Consider the following 7,938-nt stretch of genomic DNA (forward strand, 5'->3'; position numbering starts at 1 on the left):
ATGATGCATTTTCAGGCCAAATTGGAGTGCTATCCTAAGGTTTCAAGGGTGGTCCCAGGGTCCAGCGCATTATGGACCGAAAATAGACCGGGGTGTGTCAAGGAGGTTGGGGATCATCCCAGTATGGTCCGTTTAATTTATCGTGGCCATTTGGGTGGAAAAATGGGCAAAATGACGCAAACGGGGTATTTTGGGCTAAATCGGTGTGCTATAGCCTTTGGTTTTTAGGGTGGGCCGGGGGTTCAGGCGTACTGTACGCCGAAAATTGATCAGGGCGTGCTAGGGAGGTTTGGGATCATCCCAGTATGGTCCGTTTAATTTTTCGTTTCCATTTGCATGGACAAACGGGCAAAACAACGCGAACGGGGAATTTTCAGGCAAAATCAGTGTGTTATAGCCCACGGTTTCGGGGGTGGGTCTGGGTTTTGGGCACGCTGGGGGTCGAAAATCGACCGGGGCATGCCAGGGTGGTTAAGGATCATTTTACTATGGTCCGTTTATTTTTTTGTGGCTATGGGTGCACAAACGGACGAAATGGCACGAACGGGGTATTTTCGATCCCAATCCATGTGCTATAGCCTACGATTTTAGGGGTGGGCCTAGGGTCCATACGCGCTGCAGGCCAAAAATCAATCGGGATGTGCCAGGGAGGTTGGGGATCGTTCCTGTATGGTCCGTCTAATTTTTCGTGGCCCTTGGGTGGACAAACGGGTGAAACGGCATGAATGGGGCATTTTCAAGCCAAATTGGTTTGCTATAGCCAACGTTTTTGGGGGTGGCCCGGTGTTCGAGCGCGGCTGTAGGCTAAAAATCGATGTGGCATGCCAGGGAGGTTGAGGATCATCCTAGTGTGGTCCGTTTAATTTTTCGTGGCCATTTTAGTAGACAAATGGGTGAAACGGTGGGAACGAGGCATTTTTGGGCTAAATCAGTGTGCTATAGTCCACGATTTTATGGGTGGGTCTGGGGTCCTGGTGCATTATGGGTCGAAAATCTATCGGGGCATGCCAGGGAGATTGGGGATCATCCAAGTATGGTCCGTTTAAATTTTCGTGGCTAATTGGGTGGAAAAACGGGCGAAATGGAGCAAACATAGCATTTTTGAGCCAAATCGGTGTGCTATAGTCCACGGTTTCGGGGGTGCACCCGGGGTCCGGGTGAGCTGTGGGCCAAAAATTAACTGTGGCATGTCAGGGAGGTTGGGGATCATCCCTGTGTAGTCCGTTTAATTTTTTAAGGTCATTTGGGTGGATAAACAGGCAAACGGAGCGAATGGGGCATTTTCGTGGCAAATTGGTGTGCTATAACCACGATTTTAGGGGTGAGCCCAGTGTTCGGGCGCGCTGTGGGCTAAAAATTGACCGGGGCATGCCTAGGAGGTTAGTGATCATCCCAGTGTGGTCTGTCTAATTTTTTGTGGCCATTTGGATAGAAAAACCAGGGAAATGGCGTGAAAGGGGCATCTTTGGGCCAAATCGGTGTGCTATAACCCACGATTTTGGGGTTGGCCCAGGGTCTGGGCGCACTGTGGGCTGAAAATCGATCGGGGCATGCCAGGGACGTTGGGGATCGGTGTGCTATACCCCAAATTTTAGGGGTCGCCCCAGGGTGCGAGTACGCTGTGGGCCAAAACTTGACCGGGCCATGCCATAGAGGTTGGGGATCGTCCCAGTTTGGTCATTTTAATTTTTCGTTGCCATTTGGGTAAACAAACGGGCAAAACGGCGTGAACGGGGCCTTTTCGGGCCAAATTGGTTGGCTATAGCCCATGGTTTTGGGGGTGGGCCCAGGGTCTGAATGCACTATGGGCTAAAAATTAACTGGGGCATGCCAAGGAGGTTGGGGATCATCCCAGTGTGGTCCGTTTAACTTTTCGTGGCCATTTAGCTGGACAAACATATGAAACAGTGCGAACGGGGCCTTTTTGGGCTAATTTGGTATGCCATAGGCATCGATTTTAGTGGTGGGCCTAGGGTTCGGGTGCGCTGTAGGCCTAAATCGATCGCGGCATGCCAGGAAGTTTAGGGATCGTCCTAGTGTGGTTTGATTAATTTTTTGTGGTCATTTGGGTTGACAAATGGGCGAAACGATGCGAACAGGGCGCTATCAGGCCAAATTGTTGTGCTATAGCTCATGGTTTCAGGGGTTGGCCTAGGGTCCAGGCACGTTGTGGGCTAAAAATCAACCGGGGCAGGACAGGGAGGTTGGGTATCGTCCTAGTGTGGTCCGTTTAATTTTTTGTACCCATTTGTGTGGAGAAAAGGGCAAAACGACACGAACGGGATATTTTCAGGCCAAGTCAGTGTACTATAGCTAATGGTTTTGGGGGTGGGCCTAGGGTCCGGGTGCGCTGCTGATTAAAAATAAATGGGGCATGCCAGGGAGGTTGGGGATCGTCCTAGTGTGGTTCGTTTAATTTTTCGTGGCCATTTGGGTTGACAAACAGGTGAAACGGTGCGAATGGAGCATTATCAGGATAAATCGGTGTGCTATAGCCCATGGTTTTGGGGGTTGGCCTGGGGTACCGGTGCGTTGTGATTCGAAAATCGACTGGGGCAGGGCAGGTAGGTTGGGGATCATCCCATTGTGGTTTGTTTAATTTTTCATGGCCATTTGGGTGGACAAACGGACAAAACGGCGCGAACAAGGAATTTTTTGGCCAAGTCAGTGTGCTATTTCCCACGATTTCGAGGGTGTGCCCGGGGTTCGGGTGCACTGTGGGTTGAAAATAACCGAGGCATGCAATTGAGGTAGAGGATCATCCCAGTATGGTCCGGTTAATTTTTATTGGCCATTTGAGGTGACAAATGGAAAAAATTGCGTATGGGTCAAAAATCAACCGGGGCATTCCAGGGAGGTTGGGGATCATCCCAGTGTTGTTTGTTTAATTTTTCATGGTTATCTGGGTGTACAAACGATTGAAACTGTGCGAATGGGGTATTTTCGGGCCAAATCAGTGTGCTATAGCGACGGTTTTAGGGATAGGGCTGGGGCTCGGGCGTACTGTGGGATGAAAATTGATAGGGGCGTGCCAGAAAGGTTGTGGATCGTCCTAGTGTAGTCCGTTTAATTTTTTGTGGCCATTTAGATGGACAAATGGGCGAAACTGGGTGAAATTACCCGGGACATGCCAGGAAGGTTTGGGGGTCATCCCAGTGTGGTCCGTTTAATTTTTTGTGGCCATTTGGCTGGAAAAATGGGAGAAACTGCACAAACGGGGCATTTTTGGGTCAAATCGATATATAGGCTATGGATTGGGGATGACCCCGGGTTTCTGATGCGCTGTGGGCTAAAAATAGATCGGGGCATGCAAGGGAGGTTGGGGATCGTCCCTGTGTGGTCTATTTAATTTTTCGTGACCATTTGGCTGGACAAATTGGTGATACAGCGTGAACGGGGCATTTTTTGGGATAATCGGTGTGCTGTAGCATATGGTTTTGGTGGTGGGCCTGGGGTCCAAGTACGCTGTGGGCCAAAAATTGATCGGGCCCTACCAGGGGGGTTGGAGATCATCTCAGTGTGGTTTGTTTAATTTTTTTTGGCCATTTGGGTGGAGAAACTGGCGAAACGGTGCAAACGACGGATTTTTGGGCTAAATCTGTGTGCTATAGGCCATGGTTTTGGGGGTGGGCCCGTGGTTCGGGTGCGCTGTGGGCTGAAAATTGATCGAGATATGCCAGAGAGGTTGGGATTGTCGTAGTGTAGTTTGTTTAATTTTTCGTGTCCATTTGGGTGGACAAAAGTGCGAGACGACGCAAGTGTGGAGTTATCGAGCCAAATCGGTATGCTATAGCCCACGGTTTGGGGGTAGGCTCGGGGTCCAGGAGCGTTGGGTCGAAAATCAACTGGGGCATGCCAGAGAGGTTGGGGATCATCCCAGTGTGGTCTATTTAACTTTTAGTGTCTATTTAGGTGGACAAACTGGCTAAATGGCACAAACTGGGTATTTTTGGGCCAAATCGGTGTTCTATAGCCCATGGTTTCGGGGTGGGCCCGGGGTTCAAGTGTGCTATGGGCCAAAAATAGACCGGGACGTGCTAGGGAGATTGAGGATTGTCTCAGTGTGGTCCGTTTAATTTTTTGTGGCCATTTGGGTCGACAAATGGGTAAATCAGTACGAACGGGGCCTTTTAGCGCTAAATTGGTGTGCAATAGCCCACGATTTTGGGGGTGGGCCCGGGCGCGCTGTGGATCAAAAGTCGACCGAGGAGTGCCAGGATGGTTAGGGATCATCCCAGTGTGGTCCGTTTAGTTTTTCACACCTATTTGGGTTGACAAATGGGCGAAATAGCGGAAACGTTTTTGGGCCTTATCGTTGTGCTATACCCCTAATTTTGGGGGTGGCCCCGGTGTCCGAGCGCGCTGTGGGCAAAAACTTGACTGGGGCGTGCCATAGAGATTGGGGATCATCCCAGTGTGGTCTGTTTTATTTTTCGTTACCATTTGTGTTTACAAATGGGTAAAATGGCGCGAACGGGGCCTTTTGGGCCAAATCGGTTTGCTATAACCCATTGTTTTGAGGGTAGGCCGTGGTCCATTTAATTTTTTGTGGCCATTTGGGTGGACAAACGGGTGAAACGGTGCGAAGAGAGGATTTTTGGGCCAAATCGGTGTGCTATAGCCCACGGTTTAGGGGGTGGGCCCAAGTTCCTGGCGTGCCTGGGCCAAAAATTAACATGGGCATTTCAAGGAGGTTTGGGATCGTTCCAGTGTGGTCGGTTTAATTTTTTGTGTCCATTTAGGTGGACAAACGGGCGAACTGGCGCAAACGGGGCATTTTCAGGCCAAATTGGTTTGCTATAGCCTACGGTTTTGGGGGCAGGCCTAGGGTTCGGACGTGTTGTGGGCCGAAAATCGACAGAGGCATGCCAGTGGGTAGGGGATCATCCCAGTGTGGTCCGTTTAATTTTTCATGGCCATTTGGGTGGACAAACAGGTGAAACGACGCGAACGAGGCATTTTTAGGGCAAATCGATGTGCCATATCCTAGGGTTGGCGGTGGGCCCATGATACGGGCGTGTAGTGGGACGAAAATTGATCGGGGCATGCCAGGGAGGTTGGGGGTCATCCCATTGTGGTTCCTTTAATTTTTCGTCGTCATTTGTTTGGATAAATAGGCAAAAAGGCGCGAACGGGGCATTTTCGGGCCAAATCGGTGTGCTATAGCCCATGATTTTGGGGATGGGCCCGGGGTCCGGGTGTGCTGAGGTCCAAAAAACAAATGGGGCATGCCAGGGAGGTTGGGGAACGTCCCTGTATGGTCCATTTAATCTTTAGTGGCCATTTGGGTGGACAAACGGGCGAAATGGCGCAAACAGTGTATTTTTATGCTAAATTGGTGTGCTATAGCCCATGGTTTCGGGGGTGGGCTCGAGGTTCGGGCGTGCTGTGGGCAAAAAATCGATCGGGGGTTGCTAGGGGGTTGGGTATCATCCCAGTGTGGTCCGTTTATTTTTAGGTGGCTATTTGGGTGGACAAACGGGCGAAACAATGCGAACGGGGCTTTTTCAAGCCAAAACGCTGGGCTATAGCCCACTGTTTTGGGGGTGGGCTCAGGGTTCGGGCATGCTGAGGGCCAAAAATCAACCGGGGCATGCCAGGGAGGTTGGGGATTGTCCCTGTATTATCCATTTAATTTTTCATGGCCATTTGGACGGACAAACGAGCGAAATGGCGCTAACAAGGAATTTTTGGGTTAAATTGGTGTACTATAGCCCACGGTTTCGGGGGTGGGCTCGGGGTCTGTGCATACTGTGGGCCAAAAATTGACTGGGGACGTGCCAAGGAGGTTGGGGAGCGTCCTAGTGTGGTCCGTTTAATTTTTTGTGGCTATATGGGTGGACAAACGACCGAAACGGCGTGAACGGGGCATTTTCGGGCCAAATTGGTGTGCTATAGCCTATGGTTTTGGGGGTAGGCTCGAGGTTCGGACATGCTGTGGGCCAAAAATCGATCGGGGGGTACTAATGAGGTTGGGGATCATCCCAATGTGGTCCTATTAATTTTTCATGGCTAGTTGGGTGGACAAACGGCCGAAACAACACGAACGGGGCTTTTTTGGGCTAAATCGGTGTGCTATAGCCCACGGTTTTGGGGGTGGAATGGGGTCCGGGTGTGCTGTGGGTCAAAAATCGACTGTGGCGTGCTAAGGAGGTTAGGGATCATCCTAGTGTGGTTTCTTTAATTTTTTGTGGCCATTTGTGTGGGCAAACAGTCGAAACAGCGAGAACGACCCATTTTTTTAGCCAAATCGGTGTGCTATAGCCCACGATTTTGGGGGTGAGCCCAGGGTTCGAGCATTTTGTGGGCTAAAAATTGACAGGGTAATGCCAGGGTGTTGGGGATCATCTCAGTGTGATCTGTTTAATTTTTTGTGGCCATTTGGGCGGATAAACAGGCAAAATGGCACAAATGGGGAATTTTTGGGCCAAATCGGTGAGCTATAGCCCACAGTTTCGAGGGTGGGCCCAGGGTCCGGGCGTGTTGAGGGCCAAAAATCAACCGGGGCATGCCAAGGAGGTTGGGGATTATCCTAGTGTGGTCCGTTTAATTTTTTGTGGCTATTTGGGTGGACAAACTGGAGAAACGGTGCGAACAGGGCATTTTTGAGGTAAATCGGTGTGCTATAGGCCATAGGTTTGGGGGTGGGCTCGGGGTCCGAGCGTGCAGTGGGACAAAAATCGATTGTGGTGTGCCAAAAAGGTTGGGGATTATCCCAGTGTGGTTTGCTTTATTTTTCTTGGCCATTTGGGTGGATAAACAGGACGAAAAGGCGTGAACGGGGCATTTTCGGGCCAAATCATTATGTATAGCCCACGGTTTTAGGGCTGGGACTGGGGTCCGGGTGTGTTGTGGGCTGATAATCGACCGGTGCATGCCAGGGAGGTTGAGGATCATCCCAGTGTGGTCTGTTTTATTTTTCATGGCAATTTAGGTGGACAAACGGGCAAACTAGTGCAAACGGGGAATTTTTGGGCTAAATTGGTTTGCTATAGCCCATGGTTTTGGGGGTAGGCTTGGGGTTCAGGCGTGTTGTGGGCCGAAAATCGATAGAGGCATGCCAGGGGGTGGGGGATCATCCTAGTGTGGTCCGTTTGATTTTTTCTGGCCATTTGGGTGGAAAAACAGGCAAAACAGCGCGAACGGGGCATTTTTGGGCCAAATCGATGTCCTATATCCTATGATTTTGGTGATGGGCCCATGATACGGGCGTGTAGTGCGCCCAAAATTGATCGGGGCATGCCAGGGAGGTTGGGGGTCATCCCAGTGTGGTCCCTTTGACTTTTCGTGGTCCTTTGTTTGGACAAATAGGTAAAACGGTGTGAGTGGGGCATTTTCGGGCTAAATCAGTGTGCTATAGCCTACGGTTTCGGGGGTGGGCCCGGGGTTTGGGCGTGCTGATGGTCGAAAATCAACCGGGGCATGTCAGGGAGGTTGGGGATTGTCCCTGTATGGTCCATTTAATTTTTCGTGGCAATTTGGATGGACAAACGGGCGAAATGGTACAAACGAGGAATTTTTGGCTAAATCGGTATGCTATAGCCCATGGTTTTGGGCTTGGGCCTAGGCTCTGTGCATACTGTGGGCCGAAAATCGATTGGGGGCGTGCCAAGGAGGTTGGGGAGCGTCCTAGTGTGATTCGTTTAATTTTTTGTGGCTATTTGGGTGGACAAACAGCCGAAACGGCGTGAACGAGTCATTTTTCGGCCAAATTGGTGTGGTATAGCGCATGGTTTTGGGGGTGGGCTCGAGGTTTGGGCGTTATGTGGGCCAAAAATCGATCGAGGGGTGCTAAGGGGGTTGGGGATCATCCCAGTGTGGTCCGTTTGATATTTCATGGCTATTTGGGTGGACAAACGGGCGAAACAACGTGAACGGGGCTTTTTCAGGCCAAATCGATGTGCAATAGCCCACGGTTTTGGGGGTGGACCTGGGGTC

Source organism: Capsicum annuum, chromosome 9 (assembly GCF_002878395.1).
Source record: "Capsicum annuum cultivar UCD-10X-F1 chromosome 9, UCD10Xv1.1, whole genome shotgun sequence".
Classification (NCBI taxonomy): Eukaryota; Viridiplantae; Streptophyta; class Magnoliopsida; order Solanales; family Solanaceae; genus Capsicum; species Capsicum annuum.